This window comes from Nannospalax galili, unplaced genomic scaffold (genome assembly GCF_000622305.1).
Source record: "Nannospalax galili isolate Female #2095 unplaced genomic scaffold, S.galili_v1.0 scaffold593, whole genome shotgun sequence".
Taxonomy (NCBI): domain Eukaryota; kingdom Metazoa; phylum Chordata; class Mammalia; order Rodentia; family Spalacidae; genus Nannospalax; species Nannospalax galili.
This window is the reverse complement of record NW_008332686.1, coordinates 1,143,026-1,155,864: the sequence shown is the minus strand read 5'-3', so window position 1 is coordinate 1,155,864 and position 12,839 is coordinate 1,143,026. Positions and strand designations below refer to the sequence as shown.

Below are 12,839 nucleotides of genomic sequence, written 5' to 3'. Positions count from 1 at the left end.
TGTATGAAAATCACAAAGATTCATTAAAAATAATACTTTCATAAATGAGAGTTACAATGAAATTCTTTAAATATTTTCTAAATAGGAGTAGTTAATACACAGAGTATCTAAATTTTTTAATATCACTTCTTTACCTTAAATATTGTTCTTCTAAAAAGAGTTATCTTCTTTGTCCCCAAAAATGTCATTCATATCTATGACAGTTATTCATTACTATGGATTGCATCCAGAAAATCCAAAGAGATTTGGATGTATATGTGAGAGTGTCTCTTCTAAAGATTAGTAGGTAAGGGAGAAAGACTTGCTCATTCTTTAGACCAACCAAGTGCTCGTATGAACTCAAAGGGGAAAATCAAAACTCTGTAAGAGCAGAGAGCCTTCTGTCTATGGTTCCTGGCCATCATGAGGTGAACTAGGATCCTCCAAGACTGGCTTTCTTCCATGGCTGGCTCAAAATTCTGAACGTGTCAGACAAAACCAAATTCTTCCTTAGTTGGATTTTCTTAAATATTTTTTCATACTAACCAAAAGTTAGATGAATATAACATACATTAAAGAAAAGGGATCTTCCAGTAATCTACCTACAGTGCAGACTTTATATTGATTCATCCATTTTTGAAGATAGAATGATTGAAAATGTTTTAGTTCTCTCTCTCTCTCTCTCTCTCTCTCTCTCTCTCCCTCTCTCAGTGCACATGTGTACATGTGTGCTTTACCCTCGGTCTCATGTTTCTTATTGTCTTTGTTCTTCTTGTGTTATGTATGCTATAGTATGTTTATTGCTGTCTATACACTGAGCCACACCTGTATACTGGGATAAATCACATTTGAACACGGTATATAATAGATGTGTATGTGTGGCTGGTTCCTGTGTGTTGTTTTATTGTTTTAACTTTTGTTCTTTCTTTTTGTTTCTTTGACATAAGACCTCTCATGGAGAATGTTCCATATGCAGAAGAGAATAATGAGTAAAGTTGTCAGCCATAAGATGGAAAGTTCTGTAAATATCTATTAAGTTTGTTTAGTCTATAGCATTATTTACCTTAGAAAGAAACCTTTCATAACTGTATGAGATTTTCTCAAAAACCTGGAAATAAACCTGGGTATTTGGGTATGTGCCAGGAATCCCAGTACAAGATATTGACAGAAGACCATTGTGATTTCAAGGCCAGCCTGGGTCTTGCTTATTTCAACAATAAATGAATTAGTAGATAGATTAATACATAATAAGTAAATAAACAAGAAGCAGAAAAACTATACAACAGCATTCTAAGTACACGATATAGGTCCAAAAATAGATAAGTAAACTCAATGTGTGGAAGAGCTGTCTGTACTCACTCACTTGAATATTGTTGCTTCACTATCATTACAATATATTGTTTGTGATTGTTGAGATGTCACAAACATCTTCTAAATGTCTATTATTCCTATATGTCCGTTCAAACATATACATATGTAATGAACACAGAAATGCTGATTAGTTTAATTGTTTCCTTTGACACAGACACAGAATGATGGTCCCTGGGGTTTTTGTCTCCAAGGCTGTAACTGTACATTGAATTTATTACCCCTGCAGAGATTGTAACTTAATTAGCAGGTTTGTGTCAAAAATGAAAAAGGGAGTGATATTCATTTCAGTCATGAAACATGTTGGAAGACAGCATGCTGCTGAGGAATATGAGAAGCTTTTCTACATCAAACATTACTCAAGTTATTCCTGAGAGTAAGTATTTCCCTAAATATAAATTGATGCATTTTATTTAACAATGTATTCTAGTATATCTCTGTGATTTTACACTTCTATTGGATTATTTCTTATAAATTATCCAGGTTTATCACTAATTGAAGACATGTAACAGCATGATCATGCATACTTAAAATCCCAGCAACTCAGAAGCTGAGTTAGGTATATTGGCATGCTTTCAAGGTTGGCCTGAACTAAAGTGATTTATTAGGACAGACAGGGCTACTTTGCAAGACCTTTTCACACACACACACACACACACACACACAGAGAGAGAGAGAGAGAGAGAGATAGAGAAACACTTTATATATATATAAATATATCATATATATGATAACAATAGGCAATATATGTTAGCATCTGGTTCTAGATACAGAATAAAACCATGTGGTTGATAAATGGGTACATGACTAGAAGTTTGTGAATCTGGACCCTACACATAGATGTATAGATTGTTTTATGTCTTTTGTAACTGGAACACTCAAGATTTCTCTATCTTCTGTTTATTACTTCTACAGTAAAGAAAACTGAAATCACTGCACAATCCCTTCTACTTTTGGTTACACCTTTCCGTAATGCAGGATGAATTATAATTAGAAATCACTGAGTTGAAAACCAAGCTCTCTGAAAAAAGTAAGATTTATTTTTGAGATCAAGTTGACTGCTCTAGAGAGCATGAAGTTCACAGGGAAAACGAGTATACACAAAACATCTATTTTTATTATTTCTGATATCTGATATTGCTAAGAAAATATATAATACAAACATTAATTATTTTAGAAATTAATTAAATTAAATACTTATAGTTCTGTCATAACTGTTTTCATGATCAGGTATTATGTGTGAAAATACGTGGCAAAATGAGAGCTGAGGTCATATGTGTTTATTTCATTTAAATGAATATTATAATTTTACTAAATTTGTAACTACTAAAGGTGTATGTGAAACTTTAAAATGTAAATTGACAGTTATATTTTTCTCATAGAAATTTTAAAAGGTTATAATATTTTAAAACTCTAACCAGGTATTTCCTGTGAGTCAGCAAACACTCAGATGTTAAGATATTTCTCACTTGTTCAGACTCTGTAAGAGGAGAATACAGAGTCCCATGCCTCCAACCCCTTCACTTGTCTTTCCAGGACAAACATTCATATTTTGTAATATGACAATAGAAACTATGCTGCTGTCATGCAGAAACATACACCAGGGTCGAATTTACCCTCTTGGGCTTCTCAGATTGCCCTGAACTGCAAGTTCTGCTCTTCCTGCTATTTCTCACCATCTACAGTATCACAGTGGCAGGGAATGTTGGGATGATCCTCATAATCAGAATTAACCCCAAACTGCACACCCCCATGCACTTCTTCCTCAGCCAGCTCTCTGTGGATTTCTGCTACTCTTGCGTCATTGCTCCCAAGATGCTGGTGAACCTACGTGCAAAAGACAGAGCGATTTCATTTTCAGAATGTATAGTACAGTATTTTTTCGTCTGCACCTTTGCGGTTACTGAATCCTTTTTATTAACAGCGACGTTTTATGATCGTTTTGTGGCCATCTGCAACCCCCTTCTTTATACAGTTGCCATGTCCCTGAAGCTCTCTGCTGTGCTAGTGGTGGGATCATATGCATGGGGCTCCGCTTGCTCCCTGACACTGACCTGAACCTCCCTACAGTTATCTTTTAAAGGATTCAACACAATGGCCCACTTCTTCTGTGAGTTTTCCTCACTCATCTCCCTCTCTTGCTCTGATACTCGTGTCAAATCCTTCTTTTCATTCTTTCCACTATGAATGCGGTCAGCACACTCCTCCTCATTCTCTTGCCTTTCCTGTTCGTTGTTGTTACCATTCTGAAGATGGATTCAGCCAGTGGACGCTGCAAAACCTTCTCCACCTTTGCTGCCCACCTGACCGCCATCGCCATCTTCCATGGCACCATTCACTTCCTCTACTGTGTGCCCAAATCCAAGAACTCCAGACACACTGTCAAAGTGGCCTCTGTGTTTTACACAGTGGTGATTCCCATGCTAAATCCCATCATCTGTAGTCTAAGAAATAAGGATGTCAAAGACACAGTCAGGAAGATAATGAACATGAAATTTTTATCTCGTTTTGCACTAAATTCTTAGTGATTTTGGCTCTTTTAAGTAAATCAAGCATGTGCAGAAATTTTGATTTGGAATGATACTATCACAATTAATAGTTAATTTTTTCACTGAATAGACATGAACTTTATAAAATACTGACATTGACTCTTTTAACTGCAGATAAAAAATCACAAATCTCTATGATCTGCAATGTTTCATGTTACAAACAGACAATATTGAGTCTTAAAGAATGTGATTGAAAGACTAGAATACAATAGTTATTTGTAGTATAGATTATGTTTCATTTAATATTAATTCCACTGTTCTTCAGAAAATACCTGAAGTCAGTGAATTTCTCAAATCCATTCATTTGAACTTGAAAAAAATCAGTTAAGATAAGATCTAATTCTTGTTTTCAAGAATATTATTGGTATTATGGCCAACAAAGTTCCTAGAAACAATTGTATAGGAGCACCATAAACGCCCTAACAACAATAAGAAAAATGACACTTTAGAATTCTTTTCAGGAATAAAGAATCATTTGTACTTCACAATAAGAGAACTGAGTTTTTAGTGATCCATTTCCAGGAAGGAACATTTTATTTAGGTGGAAAAAACTTTAATGAAACTATGAGGTAAATGTAATACTGAATCCAAAAATCTAATGAATATTTATTGCATAAATTTGTCATGAATTTCATAAGTGTTTGCATGTGTCTGTGTTTGTGTGCATCTGTAGTGAAATAAAGACATATTAGTAGAGATGAATAGATAATGAAGTGAGATGATTTCCATGTCCTAAATATACTTTAAAGGAGTGAGATTATTTATGACTGCCTCCAGAGTCATATAACCGATAGTTTATACATTAATATATACTTTTCTAGCCTGTATTTCACAAGAATGTTATATTTATTAAAGTAGAAATATATCAGCCCTTTAAGAATCTGTTTTCTGATCTTGAGGATAAGGCTGTGTCTTTCTCAACAGAAGTTTTATTCATCTTATAAGAGAAATTTGAAGTTATCATAAATGTTGTAAATGAGTTAATTACAGGAAATACCTTATAAAATGAAAAATAGGCAGCATGTCCTATTTACCACGGTGAGAGAAATATGAGCTTTTATGTTTATATACCACTTAGTTGAAATTTAATTAACAACATTTTACTCTCAGTCCTCAGTGTGGTTCTATGAAGTTTTAAAATAACTATGAATGTGGTGGAATAAATATATGTCTATATATTTTGAAAAAGGGAAAGGCTAGAACCTGGTGCACAACTTTACCAAATATAGCTCAATTAGCTATTATTTGGTGAAGTTATTTTGCACTTATAGTAATTATTAAAATGTTTACTTGATATAAATTTTAGATAAAAATGATTCATCAGGTCATTTGCAAAGATAACATAATAAGAAACTCTTTTAGGAATTGAATGTCTGAGGGAATACATTTTCTGTTGAATTGATTTTGTTTCTCTGGACATTCACAACTTATCTTTCACACCATACCAGTTACTTTGAAAGCATGTACCTTAATATTTTTTATATGTATGAATACATTCCTTGCATGTATGTAAATGCATCCACATCATGCAATGCTGCAGAGGTCAGAAGAGGACATTGAATTCCCCTGAAGCTGGAGTTACAGATAGTTGTTAGTTGCCATGTGGGTGCTGGGAATCAAATCTGGGTCCTCTGCAAGAGCAGCCAGTGCTCTTAAAGGCTGAGCCGTCTCTCCAGACTCCCATGTATATTAATTTAAACCTAGGATTTTTATTCATTTAATAATCAATCTGTGATTGCTTATCTATATTTTTGAAACAATGTTCATATTTTTTTGTTTTACATGATTAAAACAAAATGTTCATGAGTGCAGCTTTGATCTTTACACTCAGAATTACAATTTATTCTTACCTTCTAGGTGACCAATTCTGTTTTATTTAACATTTCAATGAGCTAGTGCAGGATCTTCTTTTTTGTGTGTCTTCTTAAACTTAAAAGATGCTCTCTATCTCACTCTATGCTGTAATAAATGACATGATTTCATTATTAGTTCTTTGTACTTAAAATTTTTATTAGGATTACTTTTTAAAGAATAACATAATTACATTGAAAAACTATGTATACGCTGGAAAATTTAGAAAGGGAATGAATGCTAATTTCCCATTACAGCAACTTTGAGAAATTTCATAATATTGTAGAAGCTTAGTAGTAGAGTTTTATCAACAAATAAGACTCAAAAACTATAGCAGGCATATAGAATTTCAAATTCACATTATAAAACACACGTATTTTCAGTCTGAGAATTATATCACTTTAGTTGTTTAAAGTACTTTAAAACATTTATAACTCCCTAGACTGTGGTTTTTTATTGATTTTTGTACATTTCAAACAACAGGTCTTAATCAAATTTACAACCCCTCCCCCTATCCTTGTCCCCATCTCCCCAGGACGTCTTAATCAAATTTACAACCCCTCCCCCTATCCTTGTCCCCATCTCCCCAGATGGACCTCATGCATTCTGCTTTTGATGTCAAGTCCTATCCAGTTATACAGATCCTTTTAATTCTAGAAGCTCAATTAGGTGCTTTACGTTTTCTGTAAGGCACAGGTAAAGGTACACCATAGTTGTAGAAAAGTAATAGAAAAATAAAGGAAAACGTCTTGGTGACTAGGAATGAGAGAGGTCCAACATCAAGGCCTGGATGCCCAGGACTGTATATGGAGTCAAGGTCACAGCTGGCCATCAAGAGTGATGGGAAGTCAATTCCAGAGAATCAGTCCTCCCAAGAGTAGAATCTGCAAATGACAGAAACTGCCTCTGCCCCAGGAAAAGCCCAGCACAGAGGCAAAGCCCCTACCATGTAAAACCTGGGACCTTGGAGAGGGGGTTGTGGGAATGCAGCAACTCCGTCAAACTTGAAATTCTTCCCCAAATGGGAAATTCTCCATCCTCCAATCTGCTCCACCATCAGTCCACTACTAGAGAAATGTGGGACCATTTATCATGGCTAGGCACCAAAGTTTTGGGTTCATGGAAGGGGACCACAGGTCCAGCTCACAGGAGGATTTTCATCATTTTTATGAATGAAATATATTCGTGGTATCTGTCTAATAGGTTGTCATTATGTTTATTGTGTATCTATTGATAAACATTGGGATGCTTTCTTAGCAGTGAGCATGGAGTGTGGATGACTGATACACTGACTTCATTTCATTTGGACAATGTCCTCTGTGATAGGCGTTTGGATTTGTCCTTAATTTTAGCTTGTGTTTTGTGTTGTTTTGCTTGTTTTAAGATGGGAATCTTATTATGTAGCCCAAACTCTTCAATCAGAAATCATCTTTCCAAGAGTTGGGATTAAGGAAGCATACAAGGAAACTGAGACTTATTTTTGCTTTTGTTTTGTTTGGCTTTTTTACTGGTATTTAGAAAACCTCTTTTTTTCTTCCATAATAATGCTAATTTACATTCTAACTAACATTGTACAGGGGTAAACTTTTCTTCACACCCTTGCTATCTTTTCCTTTTCCTTAACAGCATTTCTAATTGAAATTCTAGTTGATAGCCCACTGTGATCTGATTTGTGTTTTTCTGCTGATTTTTAATTTTGAGTTCATATTCCTGTTTTCCACTAAATGTCCTCTTTGAAGAAATGTATTTAGACTCCTAGCCACTTTATAATATGGTTACGTGAAGGTAGTTTTGTTTTGTTTTTGGTGCTGGTTTTTGAAGTTCACTGTATCTTGTGGATGTAAATCTTTTGTTATATGCTTAGTTTAAAAATATTCTCTCTTCCTGGGTGTGCACGCCTTTAATCCCAGCACTCAGGAGGCAGAGGCAGGCTGATCTCTGTGAGTTCAAGGCCAGCTTGGTCTACATAGTGAGTTCCAGGACAGCTGGGAAGACAGGGAAACCCTGTCTCAAAAAAGACAAAAAAAAATTCTCTCTTGGGGCTGGAGAGATGACTCGGTGGTTAAGAACACTGGTTGTTCTTGCAGAAGACCCAGTTTCGAATCCCAGAACCCACATGGTAGCTAACAATTGTCTGTAACTACAGTAAATGAAATATTTTTTAAAACTTTAAAATATATTTTAATTCTTTGAGACTCTCAAAACATATATGTGATATATTTTGAGCACATCATTCCTTCCAGTTCAAATTGATCACACCCATCTTCCCATTCCAAACCCTTCTTTCCAAGTTTCTCTCAAAGCTTCATGTCCTATTCATGTTTGTTTGTTTGTTTGTTTGTTTTTTCTATTATAAACAACTGAATGTAGTTAAGACTGCCTATGTACACATGGGTATAGGAACCTGCTAGGGGCTGCAGCCCTGAAGAAAACTGACTCTGTCTCCCTGTTGCCATCAACTACCATCAGTTCCCAGCTGGGTGGGAGCATTATGAGCCTCTCCCTCAACCATGTTGGAATGCTGAATGGTTGAATCTTGTGCAGGTCTTTTTCAGACAACCACAGCTTCTGTGGGTAAATCGGTCCAACATCCCTGAAATGTCCAGAAGACACTAGTTATCAGCACTCCTGCCTTGCCTCTGCCTCTTGGAATCTTTCTGCCCACACTTCTTTAATGCTCCCAGAGCTGTAGGGGGAAGTAATGCGATATAGATGTCTCATTTATGGTTGAGAACTCCACTGACACTTATTTCCTGCACTTTGACCAGTTGTGGGTCTCTGTATTCACTGAAAAGAAACTTCTGTGTTGAAGGGTAAGCGTTACATCAATCTATGTATATATGGATAAGTATCAGACAGTTTGGTACTATGCACATTTAGCTAATTAATAGTAGTAGGTTCTCTCTTAAGCTCTGTTACTTCACAGGCAACAAGTTCTTGACCATATGAACTTGCACCTTCATATGGCCAAGTGAAAATCTTGGCTGCAGAGGAAGACCTAGAGGGCAGAGGCCCTGCATGATGCTGCAGTTCATTGAATGCAGCATCAAGAGTTCTATACTTGTTCCTTTACTTACTAAACGATGTTGATCTGAATTAATGATGTCCAAAATAGAGTCTTTTGGCCCTTAAATAAGTAATATATTTCAATATTTTTGTGGATATAGTTGCTTTCTGGCATTCTTTTTTTAATTATTAATAACTGCACATAGTTTCCAAAAACTGGTCTATCAGATTTCTTGGAATTTGAGATTCTTGAAGAGCTTCTCTCCTCCCAATATCTCACAGAAACCTTGTTCTCATTCTTCTAATCAAAGAGCTTCTCCTCTATTCATTATTTACTATGTGATTAACCTGATGAACACAAGCATGAACATCCAAATTCTAAGGGATAAGGACAAGTAGAAATACTTCAATGAGGACTGAAATGTACTTTCAGTGATACAGATGATATTCACAGCATCACTTCTTATATCTCCCTTTTTCATCATCAAATTTTATTATTTTTGCATCATAAATAATTATTGAACTTTTCAATGTATTTTATTTTTGATCCATATGACACCTGTGCAGATATTAAGATGTTCTGTATTTTGGTTCTAAGGACGAACACAGATAAAATTTCATATTTATTACCTAAAACTTTGCCCATTACTTCAGAATAAGTACATTCAAAATAATCTCCTATTTTGACATCTATAATACTTTCTGGTTAGTTATTTTCACACTGAGTGTTATAAAACATGGGAACGCTTTTTTTCTATTTAACCACAGCATTATGCCCATCAGGAAAGATCTCCTTCCCCCTCCCTCTCATTCATTCCTGTCTCTATTAATCACTATTTATACTCTAAAATTTTAAAATATCTTTGAGTTATTGTACATTTCATATAATAGATCTTAATCAAATTTGGACCCCTCCCACACATACCACACCCCGTTAGCCCCCCTCCAGATTTCATTCATTCTGTCATGTATGTTAAGTCCTATCTGGTAAAATATTTGTAACCAGATGTCCTTCTAGAGTCATTCTTGTAAAGAATATTTACTCTCCCTCATCCCAAACTAATCATTTTGCCAATAGTTGGCAAGGGTTGGGGTCTGCTGCCCGTTTCCCCAGATCTTTGCTGGGTTTTTGTCTGACTGAGTCTTCATGGGTCTCCTGCATGCTGTCATCATTGTTGCAAGTTTATATGAACAAGCCCCCAGAGGCCTGAAAGAATGTTTCCTTATCTTTTTTCACCAACTCTGGCTCTTACAATCTCAATCTTTTAAGAAAATTATTATATCAAATTATTAAGAACATGAAAACTCTTAATGAAATACATTTAGACCCTATCATATCTTATACAATATTGTTAAGGCAAGCATGTGAAATAAGATAACTTAAACATTATATAATAGTCATTACTTTGTATAGGTATGCAATAATAATATATCATAAGTCCTAAAATATCTGTGTGGTAATCAGACATGGTGGTGTACTTCTTTAAACTCAGTACTCAGGAGGCAGAGGCAGGTGTATCTCTGTAAGCTCAAGGCTGGCCTGGACTACATAGGGAGTTCCAGACCAGCTGGGGCCTACAGGTAGACCCTCTGTAAAACAGGAACAGCATCAAACACCTGTGTGATAAAAGCCCCAGAAATTTGGAAACTTGCAATTCTCATGATTGGCTAAAAAGTGGGTTCCTTTTTGCCTGGACCACCTGTAAAGGTCATTGCTGGCTGACCTTGATAAGGCAGATCTTGGATTTTGTGTATGCTGTAAATATCCAAAATCTAATGCACTCTTATATTTTCTGTCTTCATAAGCACAATGGTTTTTAATCAGTTTCTTAGTTAATAATGTGCACAAAACAGAATTCTAAGTTGATAGTAAATTCAAGGTAATAATACAAAAGAAAATAACTTTATTTTTCCTCCTGTGTTAACTAACTTTTCTCATTCCTGTGACAAAAAAAGAAATGAACAAACTAAGGAGAAGAGATTTGCTTTGGCCTTTGGTTCCAAGGATACAGTGAATCATGGCAGAGAAAATAAAGTAGCCGGAGAAGATGCCAGTAAATACAGGAAGATCAGGAAGAACAAATGGGATCAGAAGGAATGTCAGATTCTAACTCTTAAAGCCCCCAGTGACCTACCTCTTCCAGCCAGGTCCTTCTTCCAATGCTGGACTAGCTGCGAAAACAGTGTCATCAATTGGCAACCAATTGGTCAAGCACATAATGCTGTGGGAACATTTACATACAAATTGTAAACTACTTTTATGTATTTTATATATATATGATAGATTAATAAATAGACAGATGACAGATAGAGAGAGAGAATATATTTCATCTATGTCATTGATGAATATTTGAAATTTTACCTTGACTGATTGATAAAAGGTCAAGAAAAGGCTATAGAAGTTATTGGGCAATATAATACATTAAGATATGAGAACAGCTATTTCTAATCTTCAAGAGTAATGAAACACATTATCATTTTGAAGAAATGCATTCAGGTAGCTAGCTTCAACATTTAAAGCAGATCTAAACACTCTTTAAGTAAGAAAGAAATGCATAAGGCTACAACTGGCTGTTTTGGAAAATAAGAGACTGTAGAGTGTGTGTTCCTGGACAGGAGCACTATATTAACCTCACTGTCCCACAGCTCAGGGACCATTGTGGAAGAGGGTGCAGAAATATTGTTAAGAGTCAGGGTTGGTGCATTTCCAGCCACAGGAAATTTGCTCATATGAACTTGCAACAATGGTGATAGAATGCACAACATCTATTCAGACTCACAGACATAAGCCCATTATAGAATGAGGAAAATGGGCAGCAGACCCCAACCCCAGCCAAAGAACTATTGTCAACTGATTACTGCTGGGTAAGGGTGAGTATATCTTCTTTAAAGGAGTAATTCTAGATATCCTGACCAAACTGGAGTGGATAAACAAACTTGCACGATGGGGCATCTGGGGACAAATGCTTAACTGGATAGGATTTAATATATATTACAGAATGCATGACGTTTGGTTTTGAGGGATGCTATAGAGGGAGCAGATTGTGGAGGGGGTCTAAATTTGATTATGACCTCGCTTATGTAATGTACAAAAATGCACTAAATTTTTTAAAAGATATCTATACTTAGGAAAATATTGATGATGATTCTATGAACCTAGAATATTTGTAATGCCCTTACACACAAAATAACAGCATGAGTTTCCATGTCAAGCAGACGCTCACCAATGTTGTTTTCTTGTAAAATATTTGAAAAGCTATTATTTGTCACCTCTAATCTACATTCTGAGCACATAACAGATCAGCACACTGCTACACCAGGTCAGGGTGACTTGAAAACTTTTTCAGAATAGAGACCATAATTTATTCAAACTTACTTTCATGATAAATAGCACGTATCCAATAATTACTACACGAGAGAGAGAGAGAGAGAGAGAGAGAGAGAGAGAGAGAGAGAGGAGGCAGGAGGAGAGGAAGAGAGAGATAACATTTTATTACATAAATAAAACTTTAATGGACTCTGATTCATTATTACATTCTTACCTCATGATTTTATTTAATCTGTTCTGATAAAAATTTCTTCCTCAATGAAATGAATATCTTCAAAGGCTTGCCCATTTTTTCCATTCACTGATCCAAATAGTTCTTAATTCAGAAAGGCATCCATTCAAAGTTCCTATATGAGTTGCAAAGTTGCTTCTGTCAAAATTATGTGGTATTTGATTTCTGTTTTGGCAATGACCGATTATTCCATAGCTTTATCCGTAGTTTTGTCTGTTAGATGTATCATGAGGAAAAGGGAAGAAAATGAGATTTTTGAGAGTTCTAATATAATCTGCACATCATTCCTTAATCTTCACAATCAGATTATGAACTATTTCATACTATCTCAAGTTTATAGATCATATGTTTAAAAATAAAGAGTCCTGATGTTTTCCAGCAAGAAAAGACAGTCAAATTTATTTTCTTGAAATAAAATATCCATTCTCATTCCACTTAACAAAATTAACTGTGAATTTAATAGAATACATGAAATCATCCTTTACAGACACAATAAAAAACTATAAATAAACCTGAAATAACATGA

General features: G+C 35.2%; 1 pseudogene; it reads left to right on the top strand.

Annotated features, from left to right (window-relative positions):
- Nucleotides 1-1,647: 1,647 nt before the first annotated feature.
- LOC103729649 lies at nucleotides 1,648-3,872 on the top strand (annotated as a pseudogene).
- Nucleotides 3,873-12,839: the final 8,967 nt, after the last annotated feature.